The sequence below is a fragment of the Prionailurus viverrinus genome, chromosome B2, assembly GCF_022837055.1.
Source record: "Prionailurus viverrinus isolate Anna chromosome B2, UM_Priviv_1.0, whole genome shotgun sequence".
Lineage (NCBI taxonomy): Eukaryota > Metazoa > Chordata > Mammalia > Carnivora > Felidae > Prionailurus > Prionailurus viverrinus.
Window position 1 is genome coordinate 38,074,268 of NC_062565.1, and position 22,208 is coordinate 38,096,475.

Genomic DNA, 22,208 nt, shown 5'->3' on the forward strand with positions numbered 1-22,208 from the left:
GTGAGAACATATAAGATCTATACTCTTAACAACTTTCAAATATATAATATATGGTCACTGTGCTATACATTAACCTATGGAACTTACACATCTAATAACAGGAAGTTTTTACCCTTTGATCAACATCTCCACATTTTCCCCTACCCACTAGCCTCTGGCATCCACCATTCCTTTCTTTGTATCTGTGAGTTCAGTTTTTTACATTTCACATGTGAAGGAGAACATACAGTATTTGTCTTTCTCTGTCTTATTTCACTTAGCATTGTGCTCTCAAGGCCCATCTATGTTGTTGCAAACAGCAGAATTTTCTTCTTTCTATGGCTGAATAATATTCCATTGTACATATACCACATCTTCTGTATCCATTCATCCATCAGTAGACATTTAGGTTTTTCCATGCCTTGGCTATTGGGAACATGATGCAATGAACATGGGAATGCAGATATCTCTGAGAGATTTCATTTCCTTTGACATATACACAGAAGTGGCATTACTAGATATGGTCCTTCTATCTTTAATTTTTTTTTAAGGAAACTCCATACCGTTTTCCATAGTGGCTGTACCAATTTACATCCTCACCACTAGTGCATAAAAATTTCCTTTTCTTCACATCCTTGACGGCACTTGGTGTCTCTTGGCATTTAGATAATAGCCATTCTAACAGATATGAGGATATATCTCATGCCTTTGGTTTGCATTTCCCAGAGGATTAGAAGTACTGAACACCCTTTTATGTATCTGTTTGGGCCATTTATATATCTTCTTTGGGGAAATTTCTATTCAAGTCCTCTGCCCATTTCTTGATTAGATTTGTGACTTAACATGTGATCTATCCAGGAGAATGTTTCACGTGTGCTTGAGTAGAGTCTGTAATCTGCTGCTGTTGGGTGAAATGTTACATATATGTCTGGTAGGTCCATTTGGCTTAAGGTATAGTTCACATCCAGCGTTTCCGTATTGATTTCCTGTCTGGATGATCGATCCATCCATTGTTGAAAGTGGGGTATCAGATTCCACTACTATTATTGTATTGTTGTCTATTTCTCCCTTCAGATCTGTAAATATTTGCCTAATATGTTTAGGTGCTGTGATCTAGGATGCATATATATTGTTATATCCTTGTGATAAATTGACCCTTTTATCATTATAAAATGGCCTTCTTTGTCTCATTATCGTTTTGGCTTAAAGTCTATTTTGTGTGATAGAAGTATAGCTACTCTTGCTTTCTTTTGGTTTCCATTTCCATAGGGTATCTTTTTGCATCCTTTCCCCTTAAGTCTCTGTGTGCCCTTAAAGCTGAAGTGAGTCTCCTGTAGGCAGCATATAGATGGGTCTTGTTTTTAATCCATTAGCCACTCTATGCCTTTTGATTGGAGAATTTAATGCATTTACATTAAAAAGAACTAAGGCAAAGTAAGGACTTAACTAATACCAACTTATTCATTGTTTCCTAGCTTTGTAGTTCCTTTGTTCCCTTCTTCCAATTTTCTTTTCTTTTTTTTTTTATGTTTATTTATTTTTGAGAGAGAGAGACAGCACAAGCAGGTTGGGGAGGAGCAGAGAGAGAGGGAGACATAGAACTTGAAGCAGGTTCCAGGCTCTGAGCTGACAGCACAGAGCCTGACGTGGGGCTCGAACTCACGGACCCTGAGATCATGACCTGAGCCAAAGACGGACACTTAGCCGGCTGAGCCATCCAGGCGCCCCTTTTATTGTCTTTCTTTGTGAAGTGATTTTCCCTGTGGTATACTTTGATTCCCTCCTCTTTATCTTTTGTGTATCTACTATTCATTTTTACTATCGGTCCCATTTTTTTGTATCTTTGACGTCACAATTTACCTCTTTTCATATGTCTTCATTAACAAATTATTGTAGCTATAATTGTTAATACTTTTGTCCTTTAATCTTTATACTACATTAAGTAATTAGCATAACACCATACTATATAGTGTTAGAGTATTATGAATTGCTTAGACTTGCCTTTACCAGTATGCTTTATATTTTCATATCTTTTACCCAGACAGCTATGCTGGGTAAAGTATTCTTTGTTGGCAGTTTCTTTTTTTTCTTTTTCCAGAAATCTGAGTATACTGTCCCACTCTCTCCAGGCCTATAAGGTTTCTGCTGAGAAATCTGCTGATACCCTTATTATACAGGTATGTTTTTCTCTTGTTGCTTTTAAAATTCTCTCCTTGTATTTGATTTTACCAATTTTATTTTAATGTGTCTTATAAAAGATCATTTTGGTTTGAAATTATAGGGTCACCTATTAGCTGTATGAACATGGATGTCCAAACCTCTCCCCAGATTGAGAATTCTAATCCATCATTTCTTTAAACATGCTTTCTGCCCCTTTATCCCTCTCTTCTCCTGAGATTTTAATAATGTGAGATTGTTTCCTTTAATGGTATCCCATAATTCAGAAAGGTTCTCTTCACTCTTTGCATTTGTTCCATTTGCTTCTCTGACTAGATAATATCAAATGATATGGTTTCTAGTTAACTAATTTTTTATTCTACTTGATTGAGTCTGCTTTGAAGCTTTCTATTGAATTGTCAATTCAATCACCGTATTTTTTAACTCTAGGATTGGCTTTGCTTGTTGTTGTTTTTTTTTTTAATGGTTTCTATTCCTTTGTTGAACTTCTCATTTTGTTCATGTATTTTTTTCCTAATTTCATTTAGTTGTGTTTTCTTGTAATTCACTGAATTTCCTTAAGAGGATTATTCTAAATTCTTTGTCAGATAGCTCATAGATCTCCATTTCTTCAGGGTCAGTTACTGTAGCTTTATTAGTTTCCTTTGGTGAGCTCATGCCTACATGGGTGGATATGGACACTGGGTCCACAGTGGCTGACCAGGTACTGGGGATCACTGGGGTAGGTCCAGCATCTGGATCTACAGGGGCCAGTCCAGTGCGGGGAGCCTGGTTTCATGGGAGCCAGCCTGGAGGCTGGGGTCCAGGGGCCAACCTGGCAGTAGGACCAGCCTGTAGTCTTAGGCCATGGGAGTTGGCTTACACCAATAGGGCATGAGGGGCCAAGTTGGCCTGCAGTGACCAGTGTGATGCTGGGCAGGTCAGGAACCTGGGTCTGTGGAAGCCAGCCTCAAAGCTCAGGCTTCAGGGCTTGGGCTGGCATTGGAGAGGGCTGGCATTGTGGGTTTGGTGGGAACCAACCAGATACTAGAACTATAGGAGCCACCTGAGGCCATGGAAGCTGGCCAAACAGGGATGGGTTGGGATCCTGAATTTGCCAGAGTCTGCAGGGAGCCTGATGTCATGGGAGCTGCCTGGGGCTATGGAAGCTACCCAGCCCCAGGGTAATCAGGAGCTTGGTTTTATGGGAGCATGTTGGTAGCCTACTGTTGTAGGAGCTGCTTGGGGCTACAGGAACAGGAAGGTGCTAGGGTGGGCCGGGGGATTGGATTCTCATAGCCTGCCAAGAGTCCAGGACCAAGAAATCACCTGGTGTTATGGAAGTTACCTGGGACCATGGGAACTGCCTGGGGCCACTGGAGTCAGCTGATGGTGGGACAGACCAGCACTGGTAACCACGATAAAGTCAGTTCCTCACGTCATTCTCCTCCCAAGGGGAGGGTGTCTCTCTCAGCTGCTAGGATGCCCATGCTTGGGGGAGGAGTAATGAGGTAATGTCAATCTATCTTTTCCACCCTCTAGTGCAGTAATGGCACTATCTTTCCTACCCTCCTCAATGTGTCTTCTTTTTCTTATCCCATCCCAATGCTGTAATTCCTCATCTGGAATCCTTAGCTTTTGCGAAGGTATTTTCAGGCTTGGTAGTTATTCAAATTGATGTTTCTGGGAGGGAACAGGTGCTAGAAATTTCTATACTACCATTCTGCTGAAGTTGCTCTCCTAATTAAGTACTTTCTTCATCTTTAGTATGCTGGGCTTGAATCAAATAATATGTTGAAGATAAAAGTTCTGAGGAAAGCATATGTGTAATTTGGAAACTGCAAACCCGACACCTGGCACTTCATGTGGCAAATACAACACATGGTCACCTCCTAGAATACCAGGTACAGAATGTTTGCCACTACGTACCTTGTAGTGTAATTCCCTAATTTAATAGTCAGCACCAACTGTAAATCCTCTAAGAATTTCCCTCTTCAATTTTCTTGTAATGACTTTTTGGTAGAAGATACTAATCCATATGTGTTCTTTAGTCCTACAGAGCAGCTTTTGATTTAATGGTGATCTTAAGAATCATGAGTCTTCCAGACTTTGAGTGATATTACAAAGCTGTAGTGATCAAGACAGTATGGTACTGGCACAAAAATAGGCACACAGATCAATGGGATAGAATAGAAAACCGAGAACTAACCCATACTTATATGGTCAATTAATCTACAATAGGGGGGAAAGAATATGCAGTGGGGAAAAGACAGTATCTTCAACAAATGATGTTGGGAAAACTGGACAGTAACATGCAAAAGAATGAAACTAGGCCACTTTCTTATGGCATACACACACAAAAAACTCAAAATGGATCACCAAATGTGAGACCTGAAACCACAAAAATCCTTGAAGATAACACAGGCAGCAATTTCTCCAACATCAGCCATAGCAACATTTTTCTGGATATGTCTCCTGATGCAGGGCGATAAAAGCAAAAATAAACTATTAGGACTACATCAAAGTAAAAAGCATTTGCACAGTGAAGGAAACAATCAACAAAACTAAAAATCAACCTATGGAATGAGAGAAGATGGTTGCAAATGATACATTCAATAGAGGTTTAGTATCCAAAATATAGAAAGAACTGATACAATTCAACATCTAAAAAACAAATAATCTGATTGAAAAATGGGCAGAAGGCATGAACAGACAGGTCTCCAAAAGAGAGATACAGATGGCCAGCAGACACATGAAAAGATGCTCGACATCACTCATCATCAGGGAAATGCAGATCAAAACTACAATGAAATATCACTAACCATCTGTCAGAATGGTTAAAATCAATAACATAAGAAACAAGTATTGGCAAGGATGTGGTGAAAAAGGAGCACTTGTGCACTGTTGGTGGGAATGCAAACTGATGTAGCCACTGTGGAAAATGGTATGGAGATTACTCAAAACGTAAAAAATGAACTCCCCTATGATTCAGTAATTGTACTATTGGGTATTTACCCCCAAAACACAAAAACACTGATTCAAAGAGATACATGCACCCCTACGTTTATAACAGTACTTATAATAGCCAAATTATGGAAGCAGCACAAGTATCCAACAATAAAGAAATGGATAAAGAAGATGCGGCATATACATACAATGGAATTTTATTCAGCCATCAAAAAGAATGAAACCTTGCCATTTGCGACAACATGGATGAAGCCAGAGAGTATAATGCCGAATAAAATAAGTCAGTCAGAGAAAGACAAATACCATATGATTCCACTTATGTGGAATTTAAGATACAAAACAAACAAGCAAAGGAAAAAGAAAGAGAGAAAGAAAAAACCAAGAAACAAATTCTTTTTTTTATTTTATAAATGTTTTTATTTATTTTTGAGAGATAGAGAGACAGAGCATGAGTCAGGGAGGGACAGAGAGAGAGGGAGACACAGAATCTGAAGCAGGCTCCAGGTTCTGAGTGGTCAGCACAGAGCCCGATGCGGGGCTTGAACTCATGAACCGCGAGATCATGACCTGGGCCGAAGTCGGACACTCAACTGACTGAGCCACCTAGGCGCCCCAGAAACAAATTCTTAACTACAGAGAACAAACTGATGGTTACCAGAGGGGAGGTAGGAGAAGGGATGGGTGAAAGAGATGATGAGGATTAAAAAGCACACTTATCATGATGAAAAAATACAATTTAAGGATGTTAAAAAGAAAAAAAAAAGAACACTGGATCTTCTCAGCCACCGACTCTCTTCTGTCTCTCTCTACTCTTCTCCTCCTATCCCCTCTTGCCCCCTCCCCTCCCCTTCTCTCCTTTTCCTTCTCCCTATCTCTCTCCTCACCATATAGACTTTTCATAGTACACCTGACATGATTCAGACTTTCACAAATGGATCTTTCCTCTACACTGTACAGAATAGCAAACTATTATAACATTACATTCTTTTTTGTTACAAGTAGCCCCTTCATCTCTGAGATGTTTTAATCCAAGGAATTATGAAGTTGTCAGCTAATGGTACCCTCATTGTGAACAGATGTTTGATAGGAGGATCCTCTGAGAATCACCCCTCACTGTTCACGCTGGTATTCCTGCTGTAATACTTCTGCTGAGATACTGCCCACAGTTCTATGCTTTCGCCATGCTTTCATGATTGTATGTTAAGTGATTTATCATCTCCATGCCCTCTCTAAACACACAGGTTTTGCTTAGAGCTTATTGTGAAGTAATCCGTTAAGTCCTGGGTGGGCACCTTATACAACTAATTAAGCTAAGAATTAACATTTATAGCAACAATTCAACGCATCTTTTGCTATGTAGGTGGAAGGTGTTACCGGTACTTACAAACTTAAAGGACTTAGCACATTAAGTGAATGAAAATGGATTACTACTGTGTGATTCAACTTTCCCTTTCTGAGACACTCAGTTAAGTTTTCTCCATGTGTCTTCACATGGAGTTAGAACTACAATGATGAATTTAGCTAGATGATAACAGAATCTTTCTGCTCAACATTTGTTGCCAATGATATAGCAATGTTCTATTAGCAATTATCATTTGATTCCATGATATCTCTTGACCACAAATGCTCTAGGTATATGAAGTTGATAACTTTAAGAATAAACCTTTAGAGTGCCTGGGTGGCTCAGTCGGTTAAGCGTCCGACTTCGGCTCAGGTCATGATCTCACGGCTTGGGCTCTGTGCTGACAGTGCAGAGCCTGGAGCCTCTTCGGATGCTGTGTCTTTCTCTCTTTCTCTGCCTCTCCCCCGCTCACACTCTGCCTCTGTCTCTCAAAAATAAATAAACATTAAAAAAAAAAAAGTATGTCAGTTCCACCCATACATACTCTATGGCTATTTATTTATTACATAGTTACAATGAAAAATTAAATGGGAAACATTTATCTCCAGTTCTTTTCTGTAGAGCATTCTCATCCCAATTCCATCTTGTGCCTCCTCTCCATTGAACACTGGGCAATTTCATATGCTTGTAGTCTCATCCATCCTAAGAGAAAGTACTAACAAAAAATAAAGAGAAATGGTGGAGTCAGGACCTCTGAGAATCCACTCCTCCACAATAATAATGAGAACAGGGACAAAAATTGTCAAAATCAAGTTTTTCAAAATCCTGGAAGTTCTCCAAAGGCTCACAACAATCCAAAGGGTGTTTACTCAAGTAAAATGGCTGAATCTCAGTAAGAACAGTGAGCTTTGTGACATGTTAACTTGACCATTCCCACCTCCTTCTCCCCGGTCCCATAACGGCCTTGAAAAATAACAGACTTGCAACCACAAAACCGAAAAACAGAAGCACAGCAACCACTGGAAGAGGTAGGATAGGTTGGGAGCAACCCAAAAAGTCCACAGAATTGTACTTCTCTGACAGCTCCCTGGAAAAGCCCCACTCACAGTACTTGGCTTTGGTGACCTGACTTGGTTTATTCAGTGAAAAGAAGCCATATCCCCATGGTGTTTGTTGAAAACAGATCAGTTGCAAGTGTTCACCATCACAGTTGCCCTAGGCTGCATGCGGTACCAGGAAGGCCAGCAAGAGGGTGAACAAAAACTTGAAATAAAAACCTGCAGAAAAGGAGGTCTATAAGAGGGGTTGAAAAGTTATGACATATTTTGGGGACTCTAGAAGACCACATACATATACAGGACTATGTGCATACCCAAGAGAGATGAGAGAAGGTCCTTATATCTCACCTCTGGCTCACCTTGTAGGCTTAAACAAGCAGGAAGTGAAAGCTGAGACAAAATTATAAATTTATGGAGCACTGAGATCAACACGTACCAAGAGCCCCTGGTTCAAGGCATATTTTAAAAAATCTCTCTGTCCAGTCACTACCTGAACACTGAGCTTACTGAACAGAGATTTCAGAAGCCTCATACAACAAACCATATAAGCTTTGTAGAATGAGTCTCTAAAACTTAAAACAAACAAGCAGCTGCACCAATGGTAACAAACAACAAACCTTGGGGAAGGTTGGAATCTGATTTTCAGAGCTGTCATATTATATTACTCAAAATGTACTACAACAACAACAACAACAAAAATTATGAGATGCACAAACAGCAAAGTATTTCCTAGGCACAGGAAATTAAAAAATTAATAGAAACAGCTCTTGAGGAAGCCTAGATTTTGACTTCTAGATAAAGAGTTTAAGTTAGGTATTATAAATAGGTTTGAAGAACAAATGTAAAACATGTTTAAAGGATTAAAGGGAAGTACGAAGATGATGTTTCACAGAAAAGAAATATGAATAAAAAGACAAAAATTATTAAAAAAAAAAAATAAAACAGAAATTCCGGAGTTGAAAGGTAAGATAATTGAGAAACAATTCACTACAATAGCCAATTTGAGTTGGTAGAAGAAAGTAAATTTCAAGACAGATCAACTAAGATTATCCTGTCTGCACAACAGAAATTATAAAGAAAGAAGAAAAATGAACAGAGAACTCAGAGATCAACATGTGTATAAAGTCCCAGATGGTAAAGGGAGAGAATGTTTAAAAAAATGACCAAAAACTTCCCCAATTTGATGAAAAACATTAATCTACATATCCAAGAAACTTGATAAGCTCAAAGTTATCCAAATCTAAACACATGATAATCAAACTGTCTAAAGACAAAGAAATCATGGAAGTAGCAAGAAATAAGTGACTGATCACACACAAGGAATCTTCTACAAGATCAACAATGGATTTCTCATGAGGAATCGTGGAGGCCAGAAGATAATGTAATAACATATTCAAAATGCTTGAAGACTAGTTGGGAGATCCTGCTTTGCAAAAATTAACAAGGCTCCCAAAATTTATATTTTAATTTTGTTTTCAGTGTTTATTGTTACTGTGCAGAAACATAATAGATTTTTCTATGTTGATTTTGAACCCTGAAACTTTTGCTGAACTTGTTTATTACCTCTTGTCATCTAACAGTGGATTGCCTCGGATTTGTATACACAAAATCATGTCATCTGTAAATAAGCATACTTTTACTTCTTCCTTTCTAATCTAGATGTCTTTTTAATGCACTGGCTAGTGACAAATTCTCTCAGCTTTTGTTTACCCAGGAATGTCCATTTCTCCTTCACTTTTGAAGAATGACTTTTTACAGAATCAGAAGACTCTATTTGCAAGTGGCATGGTCTTGTACATATACAGAAATTCGCAGGAATCTCTTATAGAACTATTAAAAACAATAAACAAGTTCAGCAAGGTTGTAGGGTATAAGACTTAATGTGAAATAGCAGGACTCTCCCCTCTGATCAATAGGTTCCTGAAAAGTCCCTCAAAATTAGAACTGGCTTCTTTGCAAAAATCAACCAATTTCTCCAGAAATTTATATGGAAATCCAAGGGACCAAGAATAGACAAAACATCCTAAAAAATAACAAAGGTAGAGGACTCACGCTTCTTAATTCAAAACCTACTACAGTAACAGTAACCAAGACAGTGGGATACTGGCATAAGGATAAACATACGCATGAATGGAATAGAATTGTGAGTCTAGAAATAGACCCTTATGTTTACAATCAGTTGATTTTTGACAAGGCTGGCTACTGACAAATACATATACACCACACACACACACACACACACACACACACACACACAACTAGAATATTACTCAGACATTAAAAAGGAATGAGATCTTGCCATTTGCAACATGGATGGACATAGTGGGTATTACACTAAGTGAAGTAAGTCAGACAGCACAAGATAAATACCATAAGATTTCACTTATAAGCAGAATCTCAAAACAAAAGAAATGAACAAACAGACAAAAAAACCAGACTCTTAAATACAGATAACAAACTGATGGTTTCTAGAGGGGAGATGGTATGGGATGGGGCAAAAGAGATTAAGGGGATTGACTGAGAGGTACAAACTACCAGTCATAAAATAAATAAGTCATAGAGATGAAAAGTACAGCAAAGGAAACGTAGTCAATAATACTGTAATAATGTTGTATGGTGACAAACGGTGGCTACACTTGTGGCGAGCACTGAGTAATGTGTAGAACTGACAAATCAATGTGTTGTATACTAATATACAACTTTGAAACTACTAGAACTTTGTATGCTGATTATACTGCAATAAAATTTTAAATTAAAAAGAATACATCAGAAATTCTGAGAGTAAAAAGTAGGCAAAGGATTTGAATAGACATATCTCTAAAGACAGTATATAGATGGCCAATAGCACATGAAAAGATACGCAACATCATTAGTCACTAGGGAAATGTAAGTCGAAACCACAATGGGATACTCATTTTATACTCACTCTAGGATACCTTAAAAAAAAAAACTACATGTGCTGCTGAGGATCTGAAAAAATTGGAAACCTCATACATTACTGGTGAGAATATAAATGGTGCAGCTGCTTAAAAACGGTTTTGCAGCTCCTCAAAATGTAAACACAGAGTTACCAGAAGACCCAGAGCTCCTAGGTACATGCCCAGTAGAATGGAAAAGGTGTCCACACAAAAACTTGTAACGAATGCTCATAGTAGCATCATTTGTTATGGCCAAGAAGTGAAAACAACCCAAATGTTCATCAGCTGATGAGTGGATAAACAAAATGGGTCATATCCATACCATAGGATACTATTTGGCAATGAAAAAAGAACAAAGTGCTGATATATGCTACAGTGTCTGATCAATCTTCACAGCATGTTAAGTGAAATAAGCCAGTCACAAAAGGTCATATACTGTGTGATTCCATTTATATGAAATGTCTAGTAAAAGCAAATCCATAGAAATGGAAAATCAATTAGTGGTTGCCAGAGGTCAGGATACGGGCAAAGTAGAGGAATGAATGCTAATGGGTATGGTATAGGGCTTCTTTCGGGGTGATGAAAATGTTCTAAAATTAGATCATGGTCACTGATAGTTGCACACTTGTACTAAAAACTACTAAATGTACACTTTAAAGTGAATTCTTTGATATGTGAATAATCTCTCAACAAAATGTGGTAACAATAACATAATAAAGAATCTATTCCAAATCGGTACAATTAGATGTGTTTCAACACCTTAGCAGTAGCATTTGTAAAAGATGGAATAGTGATTAATAAAAAAAATGAAAAGCTAATGATACATTTCAGCACTGAAAAATGGGATGGACATTTTTGGTGAGCAATATTTCTCAACTTCCTAAAATCAACAGTGCAGGCGACTGCCTAATACATCCCAAGCTAGAGGCAGTTCTGATATGTAAATAAATCAATGTTTTATAAACCAGTGTTTGATGATCAGATGAAATCTCCAGAGTAGACATCCTCTCCTTCCTTTTGCAAAATGCATTTTCCCTAGAAATTTAAATTACAAAGCTGAGATACTTTGTCATTTCTTATCTCTTAATATTTGCATGAATAAAACAAAAATAAAAGCTTCTACCCTCTTGGAAATTATAAATTGAAGTCTTACTCCACAAACATCACACGTGCATGTCGGAAAAAATACAAACCATTTAAGTTGAGTTTTTCACTTTTATTACTCTTTGTTTGTTTAACTAGACTCCAAGTAGAGGAAAGCTGTCTAAAAGTATCTGCAATAAAGTGAGACCTCATTTTGTTTACCCAGATGAGAAGGCTTTAAGAATTAAAGCAAAAAATTATTATTGTGATGATAATTTAGTTCACTGAAAAACAAACATGATATTTTAGTCTCTCAAATCTGAAGACAGCATTGCTGAAAACAGCAAAGCAATGGGATCATGGATTTTATAACTGGTATCATGGGAGGCCTTCTAACTACTTTTTGTCCAACAGAAGATTCCCTTCTAAGGTATTTCTGAAAACCAGATATATGAGCTCTGCTTAAAGAGCTGTTAGATTCAGGAGCAGGATAGAATCAGAGAATCCAGGTGGATTCATTTTTCAGGGAAGAGGAAGAGGTGAGGTGGTACTTTAAAAGATAATGCAGTTTAGCCCCAGAAATACTAAGAATCCCAGAAAAAAAAATACATATCTATATTTTTAAAAGCCATTTATTGGAACAAATTTATTCACTCAGAAAATGCAAATAAATCAAACAACACAAAGAACAGAATTTTTTCAGCTAATAGAAATTATACTATATTTATATTCACCTTGACTAAAAATCTTTGCTCAATGTCAACGAGACTCACCAGGAATAGAATTATCAAAATCAAGGCCTCTATTTTATTTTATTATTATTTTTAATGTTTATTTATTTATTTTGAGAGAGACAGAGCACGAGCAGGGGAGGGACAGAAAAGGAGAGAGAGGGAGAGAAAGAGAGAGAGGGAGACAAAGAGAGAGAGAGAGAGAATCCCAAGCAGGCTCTGAGCTGCCAGTGCAGGGCCTGATGCAGGTCTTGAACTCATGGACTGTGAGATCATGACCTGAGCCCAAATCAAGAGCTGGAGGCTTAACCAACTAGCCACCCAGGTGCCCCAAGCCCTCTATTTTAAAGACATAATTACCCTATTACTCCATCTTGCCTTTCAGACAGTTCTAAAAGCCCAAGTAGCTGAAATTCACTTAGTTTGATTTCTTTTTGATCCTCAGAACAGTTCATTGCTCTCCTCTGCTGCTCATTTCCTAGAATAAAATCCCTCTTACACAGCCTCAGCAGTTCTTTGGTGTAGCCCAGTATCTTTCATAGAGAATATGGAAAGGAAACTTAATTATTTCACTTTCAGAATATCTCGGAGTACATAATTCACCAGCCCAAGTTTTTAAGAGGAATTTGAACCCAAAACAATAGCAACTCATCATTAACACAATTACTACAACTCAGTTTTGCCAAATATAAAAATAATCTTCCCACCCGTTCAGCCAAATGAGCATGCAACTTGGAAAATTTCCAGCAAATTTTGGTCATGGGGCATTCCCTTTGCTATAAAGGAGAGGGAGGGAGAAAAGAAGTATGGGCAGGAGGAGGGGAACCTACCCTTCTGGGGAGGTAGAGAGGGCAGCAGACTTGGAGAGCTAGAGTCTTATGTCCAGCAAGCTTTCTTAGTCCTTCTTCTTCTGGTAACAGTCCTGCCCCCACTCCATTCTTTCAGCCTCTGAGGAGCAGACTGATGTGTGCTGATTCAGACATGGTCAATCATGCTACCTCCTTCCACCATGGTCCCTCCCCCAACCATGTCCCCATCTGAACAGTCACTATTCCAAGATGATGAGCCTCAAGCAGAGCAAATAAGAGTCCTTCCTATATAGATTTTTGCGGGGGTCTTTAAATTAAGGCTGCCAGAGGCCATGTCTCCTGCCCTTCTGTACAAGGAAGCAGGGCCAAGCAAAGGTCAGATGGGTGGAGAAGAAATCTTGGCTGTGTCGGGTACTTAGTTTAAGTGGCAACAACCCTGATTCTGAAAGCACCTCCAATTCTCTGAGCTCACCCAGGTATGTGAGCCAAGAACTCCTCTCTTTTCTTTGAGTTGGAATTCTGTTATATATAACCAAAAAAGTCCTAACTAATGCAAAGTTTCTGCAAAACATCTTTTGAACCTTGGCTTAGACCACAGGTCTCAAGCTGGCAGTGAATCTTGCCTATAGGAATGTTTAAACTTATCTAAATGTGAATGGCTTTAAGTGGGACATGTGTTCCCCCGTTGGCCACTGTCCTCCAAACTCCCTATTGTCTTAGACTCACTTGCTTCCCAAACGCATGATACCCGTCTAGACTTGAAGGCGGGGCTGCATCGCTGCACACTGAGGAAGTGCCAATCTCGGTGTAGTCCACATGGCCGCCACTGCTCCCCAGAGCTGCACAGTGTTTAGTCATTCACATAGGCTCCAGTGAATCACGCCCCCTTGAGGTAGGTAGGGTGGGAGTTCTGGTTAAAGGCACCTGAGTATAGTTCCCCCTGGGGGTTTAGACCTCATCCCTTCGAAAGGTATGTTCTGGCAATATCATTCTGAGGTCTTGGGAGCTTCACGTGTATGATATACTGATCGAGTTGTAAATCCTGATGCAGAAATAAAGTAGGTGACATAGCTAACCTCAGTTGGCCCAATTCAAATTATTAGCTATTTGGGGAAAGGGAGTATTCAATGCAAGGGTATCCAGATTAGAAACAATTAACTACACATCCAAAGCATGTTTTTGTCAGAAAAATGAAACTGCAAACGTAGGTTAAGTGGTAACTGATATACTTGGGATCATCATTTAATGCTTTTTGGTAAGTGCCTATGGGCAAACTGGTTATCAGACTAGGGTCACAAATCTGAGGCCCACATACCAAATTTAGCCAGTAGAACATTTGTTTGCCCAGCACTGTCATGCTTAAAGAAATGAAAACTGAATGTTCTTAGCCCCCAAGACCTGTGCTCCCCAAGTCAGACACAGACACCACTACTCCCAACTGCCCTCACTGGCTTACTACAGATTAGCTGCCCACTTTCTATGGAATTTTGAGTTTTGCAATCCCTGGGAGAAAGTACCTCAGATAAATACTAAGAGAGTAACACAATGGTTAAGAGAAAAAAAAAAGGAAACTAAGCTAACCTCTAAGAATGATATGAATAAGGACAGATGTTCGCGTTTGAAACCCCATAGGCAATCCCCTCATACTGTCCAGAGCCTAAGAAACAGATCAGGTGTGTCTCCCGTCACTGCTCACATTTTCTAAGTTTTAAAATGGTACAGGAAAACAGGAATTTGGGGTGCACTCTTCTCAAACAGTCACTTTGGCACAATCAAGACTTCCCCTCTTGGATGTGTCACAAAAACAGGATCAGCAACCGCCTGTCTTGACTGATTTGCAAATTCTCCTTGGATACAGGGGCTAAGAAAGAGGACCTTCTGAGTTTCCTTTCAGCTCTATGATTCTCAGGGATTTGTTCACAGTCTTGTCCCAGCTACAAACCAAACTTTGCAAGAGGCAAACACATCATGGGGTACATAATCCAAACAGTCTCCCTTAAAACGATCCTCGAGATCTTAAGCACACTAAACAACTTCACATCCATAAGTTCATGGACCAAATCCAGGCCAAAGTGCTCTCCAAATGAGGCTGTTTATTATTTCCCAAGTTCCAGAAGAAACCATTTTGTTTTAGTATTAATAATAAGAAGCTTAAATCTGGAAACATAACAGAGATGCATGGAACTTCAATAGAAGAAAATGAGCCCTTCTGAACATGATCCAGCTCTGAAATGTTTCAGTCTGAAGTCCAGTAGACTATATTAGAAAGTAAGGGCTGCATTTTTATCTTATTTACATTATGAAAAATGCATTTACTACAGCATTTCTGACAGATTTTTTTTTGTGACCCTTGAGAATAAACACTTAGATTCATTAAATACATAATCATTTTCAGATGACCATCTAAGGAGGCAACTCAAACGAAGGAACAAGAGTTTTTTTTATATAGTAATGTGGAAAAATCCACTGTCTACAGAAATTTATTTCAGTAGAATCTTGCATAAATTCTGAACTTTCATTTCACGTTTCCTTTGTAGGGAGACAAAAGAAAATAGAAAACACTTTTCCCTAAAATTGTAGCACTGGGTTTTCCATCAGTAAATTAATCAACCACATTTTTAAAGCACCTATTATTCTCTATTAGAAGCCTGGTACTATGTTCTGTGGGAATTTACGGGGGGGGGGGGGGCGGGAGGGGGGGGGACAATGCAAGGTAAAAAGAAAATTATTATTAAATATTATTATATTAAATATAATTTTAAATATATTAAATTTATTATTATTTAATTATTATTATATAATTAAATATATATTATATTAAATATATTAATTTTAAATATATTAAAATTAAATATATTAAATATTAAATATTATTATTAAATACATGAAGATGTGCATACATTATGCCTACATAATCTTTTAATTTACACATTAATCTTTAACAAAAAAAAAAAAACATGGTTTATTTGTAAACATATCTGTGGAGAGATAAGAGTCCTCTGTGAGGATTCCCTGGGGATTCCATTCTTTTCCTCACCAGGCCGAATAGAGCTTTGGGGCTCACAGGTTGTATGAGCAGGTCTCAACAGAAATGCAGGAACCCAAGAAGTGGGGAAGACGGGCACAGGAAAGAAGGGACACAGGGGCCTACATTCTGGGGAAGAGTTGTCTAAACAGTTCTGAAAGAGGTGGAGGGTGGGAAACAGAGCTGCAAGAGAGTAGGGGAGGCGGAGGGGGTGGCCATGGGTGTGGAAGATGCCAAGAGAAGCAGCAATGGAGAACGGGTACCGAAATGAGTGCAAGCCATTACAAATGGACCCCCTGCCTTGAGCACTTCCTTCAGAGCCCTAATAGGCCTGATTTTGGTGTTTCTTCAAAGGTGAAGGTGTACACAGACTGGACCACATGCAGCTATAGTTTATATGTGAGTTACAAGCCTTTTTCTTTATATGTGGAGTCTCTGAAATAAGACCATCTAATTTGGTTTCAATTTTGTGTGAAACAGAAGACAACTTTCACATTCTTGGGAAAATCTAAACACATTTGGATTTCAATGGACAATAATTAAGGTGGGGGGGGGAATGCCGTCAAGGACAGAAAGATACATCTGACGAAGTTGCTAATCACCCTTCACTGTGGTTTTCATTATATCATGCATACACAATTATCTAATGAGATTTAAGAGCCGAGAGTCTGAGGCAGAAAGACTTGAGCTGATTGGAATCACTCACAGAGGAAGGAGGGGAAGGGGCAGAACATGAGGCAGAATGTGGGGGGCCAGATCATTATTTAGCTGACTGTCGTGATGAGTAATATCAAGCTCATCCCGCAGGCCATGGAGAGCTGTTGAAGGGTTTCTACAGGTGAGAGGTGGCCGGCTGGTGACTCGTGGTCACTACGGTGGCAGGAGAGCAGATACGAGAGGCTGGGAAGCCATCATACCAGGGCCCTTCTAGGAGCACACTGTGAGATGAGACATGAAGAGACCACGAGGGAATAGTTCAAAAACTTTTGTGAGAAACAAAGTTTCTACTATTAGTTTATGAACAGTACAGTTGAAATACCATCTTATCAAATGCTATTAACAGCATGGTCTCAATAAACTAAAGCCTCTCTAGTCTTAAAGCAGTCAATCAAAATTTATGTATCGACATGTTTCTGTTGCACTTCAAACCCCGTTTGATCAAAACTGAAGTCATTATTTTTTCCTCTCCAACATAGTCCTCCTCCCTCATTCTCTAGGGAACTTCTCCTGAGCCTTCTCTTTATAATCCCCACTTTAAGATGGAACACAAAACAAAACCAAACAACAACACAGAGCCTTAGAGAAGTTAAGTACATCATGGTCACACTTAGTAAATAAGACTAAAATCAAGGTCTGATTCCAAATAGAATAGTTTTTCTACTGCCTAATTGAATTATACAATGAATCTGACCACCTTCTTTTCTAAACTTAATAATAGGTGCATTCGATAGAATCATATCCAGTGAAATATTCATCTTAAAGTTGCTTTCTTCAAAAGTTCATAGGAAAAAATAGAAATATGTAAGTCATAGAGATTAAGTCTACTGACTTCATTTAAACAATAAATGTGAGGGCTAATTAGAATAAAAAGATTAATACAACAGATTGAGTTATATACAATTAAATTATCCTTTCCAATACTTTTCATTTGTTCTCATCTTAAAGCCACATCTTTATGCTCACACTACATGTAGTGAGCATCTTACAGGTATGAATATAGTGCAAATTTACAATCCTTTCATCCTGAGTACCTTGATTTGTATCCTGAGTACACAGCAAAATCCTGCAAAGTAGTATTTCAGAACACTTATTAGTAACTAGGATGGTTAAAGGTAAGGACAGAAAATTAACAGCAAAAAATCTGTATCACCCATTTGAGAGAGAAACAAAAGATGTGCTTTTATGTTCATAATAGCATAGAAAACAGAACAAAATGGCTAATCTGTTCAAGGTTTCCCTCCTGGATGAAGCTATCAAAGACAGAAAGTACCAGAAACTTGGGGAACAGCTTCTAGGAAAGGCAGAAAAGTTTTAGAGCAGAAAAAAGGACTTGGATATTTTCCTTAATGTCTTTTGAGGCCTGATCTAAAAACTCTTTTCAATTCCCTATCTGGAACCCAAGGATCACAAAGGAATTGAAACTTGCAATGAGTGGCTAAATATATTTTACATAAAAGGTAAGGTCAGGCTGTTGGTAGGCTCTTAAAATCTAAAAGAGAGGGAAGGGCAGAGCCACTTCTTCCCAAGTTCACAGTTAGCTGACTGTTACAGAGGAACAACAGAGGGCTTTGTGAGGCTGCAAGAAAAGAAATTCCAGAGAATTTCGGTGCGGGGTGGTTTCACAGATTTCTCTGGGGAGAAAGCTGGGAACATGGTCCTCTGAATGCACAGGAAAGAGAAAAACTCTTGGGAGTTTTCAAAGCAAGACATTTTGAAACAATCCCCCGGGTTCTTTCCAACAACAGGAATTGGTTCATTGATATGGCCCATTATTGTGACTTAGTGTTCAGGGTTTGCAGGGCTTGTGGGAGCCTACGCAATGGCAGTAACAAGCTGTTCTTTACAAAGATGACAAGAGGATAGAGTTCAAAAGCAATGAGATACTAATAACATTAAATGTGTTTGAGGTGAACAGGTGGAGGCCAGGCAGTCACATTTACTGATATCCACAGTGAGGATACCAGGACATGAGGGTGGTAGGGACAAGTTGTTACTTCAAAGAGAAAACAGAGGTCCATCATACAGGAAATTCCTCAGCTCTCTACCCCCGACCTCCGCCTGCACATATATAAATTTATCTCCATTAGCCCCATCACTTCCTCCTCTCTGGTCCTAGAGATAGGTCCTTCTATCCAAAGCAAATCTTCTCCAACTAAGTTCTAGACTGTTCTTTCTGTTAACCTCCCTAGGGACCTTTCTCCATCAATTAACTTGTCCCCTGTACTTCTGACTTGTTCCTTTCTATTGATTGCTTCCTCCTTAGAATATAAGCAGGCTCAAGTTTCTCCCATCGTGGAAAATATTTTAATTTTTAAATATTTATTTATTTTAGGGAGAGTGCAAGTGGGGAGGGACAAAGAAAGGGGAACAGAGGATCCAAAGTGGGTTCCACGCTGACAGGCTGACAGCAGCGAGCCTGATGTGGGGCTCAAATTCATGAACCTCGAGATCATGGCCTGAGCTGAAGTCCAATGTGGGGCTCAAACTCATGAACCTCGAGATCATGACCTAAGCTGGAGTCACACGCTCAGCTGACTGAGCCACCCAGGTTCCCCTCATTTATCTTTGATTATACAAGTAGCTCATAAATGCACGCATACATGCTTGTTAAAAATTTTTAACTTACCATGAAGTTGAGTCCCACTTGAACATAATTCCCTTCCCCATCCTCAAACTTTCATTTTAATTAATTACCGTTATCTCTTTTGCATGCACACTTCCGCTCTTTTTTTTTTAACACATAGCATTGTTTTATGTCTTTTTCCCTTTTTAAAGAACTGGTTTCATACTGTATGTATTTTGTTTGGGGTAATTTGTTCTGTTTACTCAGACATCAGCCGATCCACCTCATTATTTTTTAACCTAAGTCAGTATAGCACGTCACAGTGTAAATATGTGACTTAACCAGTCCTCTACAGATGAACAGCTGGATTCTTTCCAGTTGCTTGCCATTGTAGACAATGCTGGGAGGGATGACAGCCTTTACCATTTCTCCGCAGTAGATGCTTTGAAGTGAAATTTCTGGATCACAGAGCAGTAGTTCTGATAGTAGTTCTGACACTCACAATGATGTGCTCTAAAGTGACCATACCAATGTTTATGCTCATCTGTAATGAAAGAGCTCCTATTTTCCCAGACTCTCACTCTTGATATTACCAAATTTTTATTTTGCCAATTTAGGGAGGGGAAGAAGTCTCCCGTATCTCTAGTTTTCATGTATCTGATTGCAATGTGATTAAGTATATTTTCATATGTTTACTGACCAATTATCTCCCCTCTTCAGGGAACTAACTGTGTTCATGTCCTTTGAATAATTCTGTAATAAATTATTTGTCTCTTTCTTAATTGGGAGGGGTTATTTTCATGTGATGGATAACATGATATATATTATTATATATTATTGCATTACTGTTATATTTGTATATCTTTTTCCAGATAGTAGCCTACCTTTTAATATTGTTTATGGTGGCTTATATTGCCCAAATGTTTGGGTTTTTTTTTGATCAAGTCAAATTTATTTTCTGCATTTTATGTCATTGAGCGGGCCTTCTATTTTCCAACATCATAGAAATGTTTCCTCCATTTCCTGCTATTTATTGCTTTATTTTTTTAACTAGTTATTCAATTTACCTTATGTTTATTTTTTGTTCAGGGCATGAGTTAGAACCTAACTTTGTTTTTGCTAAGTTAATAGCTAGTTTCCCCAGTATCAGTTCTTAAATGACCCATCGTTCCTCGACTCAGTTAAAATGCTACCCTTATCATAAACTAAATTGTCATATATACATGAGACTGTTTCTGAAATATTCATTTTATCTTAATTTATTTGTCATCTTTGTGCTGATAACTACGCTCCTTTAATTATCACAGATTTATAATATGGTTTGATATCTGGTAGGACATCGTCTCATCTTTGTTCTTCTACAGAATGATCTTGGCTATTCCTGCACACTTTCTTTTCCTTGTGAATTTTAAAATCAGTTTTGTCAAGTTCCAATTGCCTCTAATTTATTTGACCACAGAACTCATTTTTCAAAGATCAGTGTTCAAAAGAACACACTTCAGTGACACATTGGCTTAGGGTGTATCTGGCCCAATGATTTATTTTGTTTGGTCAGTATAGTGTTGACCTGTTCATGTTTTTAAAAACGTTTGACACCCATCTGAGAGCCAAAAGTAAATAATGAATGTGCAACAGGGTGTGTGTATGTGTGTGGTGGGGTATCTTTGCTTTCCCAAAGGGCAACAACAGGCTGGAGCCAAGTAGTGACGGCTCCTTTTATTTACTTAGGCCCTATGTCCAAGTTCTCCAGTTTCTGAACTTGGCTCATTTACTTATTTGTGTTCTCTGCCTAGACTCTAGACAGCCTTTGCCTCTGAGAACCCTGCATTACAGTAATGCCTTCCTAAATAGTCTTGTGTCCCTCCAATTCATCCTTTCTCTATATTGCCATCAGAATGATTTTTCTGTAGCATATATAACTGGGCCACTGCTCTGATTTAAATTATTTGGCAAGATCCAGTTTTCTCTGTGGGTCATATGAGGCTTGTCATCACCTGAAATATTTTTCACCTGTCATTTCCCATTATTTCTCCCTTTCTCTAGCCATTGGACCTGTCTACAGTTCCCAAAAGATTTCCCACTTGAATTTGAGTTCTTCTGTGTGGAAGGTCAAATGAACCCACCAGCCATAAACTTCACCCTCTAACCCTCTGCCCCAACCAAATTTCTTCTTTCCTCACATGCATTTGCTTATATAACACCTACATCTCCAAGTCGCAGACACAACTCCATTACTAGCTGCTCTGTATAGTTCTTCCTGACTGCTTCTCCACTGGCACTTTCACCTTCCCACCACCATCCCAAGGAAAGAACGGAGGTTCTTCTGTGTCCCTTCTCTACTCATTATACCTTCCGCTGAGTCAATTAAGTGACTGATTTTCTTGTCTGTTTGACCCATGACTCTGTGTTCTCCTTGTGGGCAGAAATCCTATCTTAATCAAGTCACTGTCTCCTAAGTCTAGGGCAGGGTAACTAGAAGTCTACAAACATTCAATAACACCTATGGAATGAAGGAAAAGACTGGAGAGAGGGTTGGTGGGAGGGAGAGTTTGATGAGTCAATCACTGCCTCTAACTAACCTTGGGAAGGTTAGAGCCACATATGTGTCTAATCACTATTTAAATTAGTAGCATTGTCACATGACTATCAGCTCGATCCCCAAGGAGAGGGTGGAATTAACCTTGTCCTCTATTTTAACAAATAGTGTGGACACAATCACATAATTATTTCTCTGGCAAACTCATTGTGCAATGCCACAAATTCTCTCTAAATTGAAAGTTCCTAAGGTTATTTGGCCTTGTAGCCAATATACTTTTAAATTTTTATGTCTAAAATAATAAAGGAATTTGATGGTAA

The 22,208-nt window shown here is 38.6% G+C and overlaps 1 protein-coding gene across 4 annotated transcripts in view; it reads right to left on the minus strand.

Moving 5' to 3' along the window:
* Window positions 1-22,208, minus strand: part of KIF6 (kinesin family member 6) — a 386,512-nt gene that overhangs the window by 307,487 nt on the left and 56,817 nt on the right. The window lies entirely within an intron of this gene.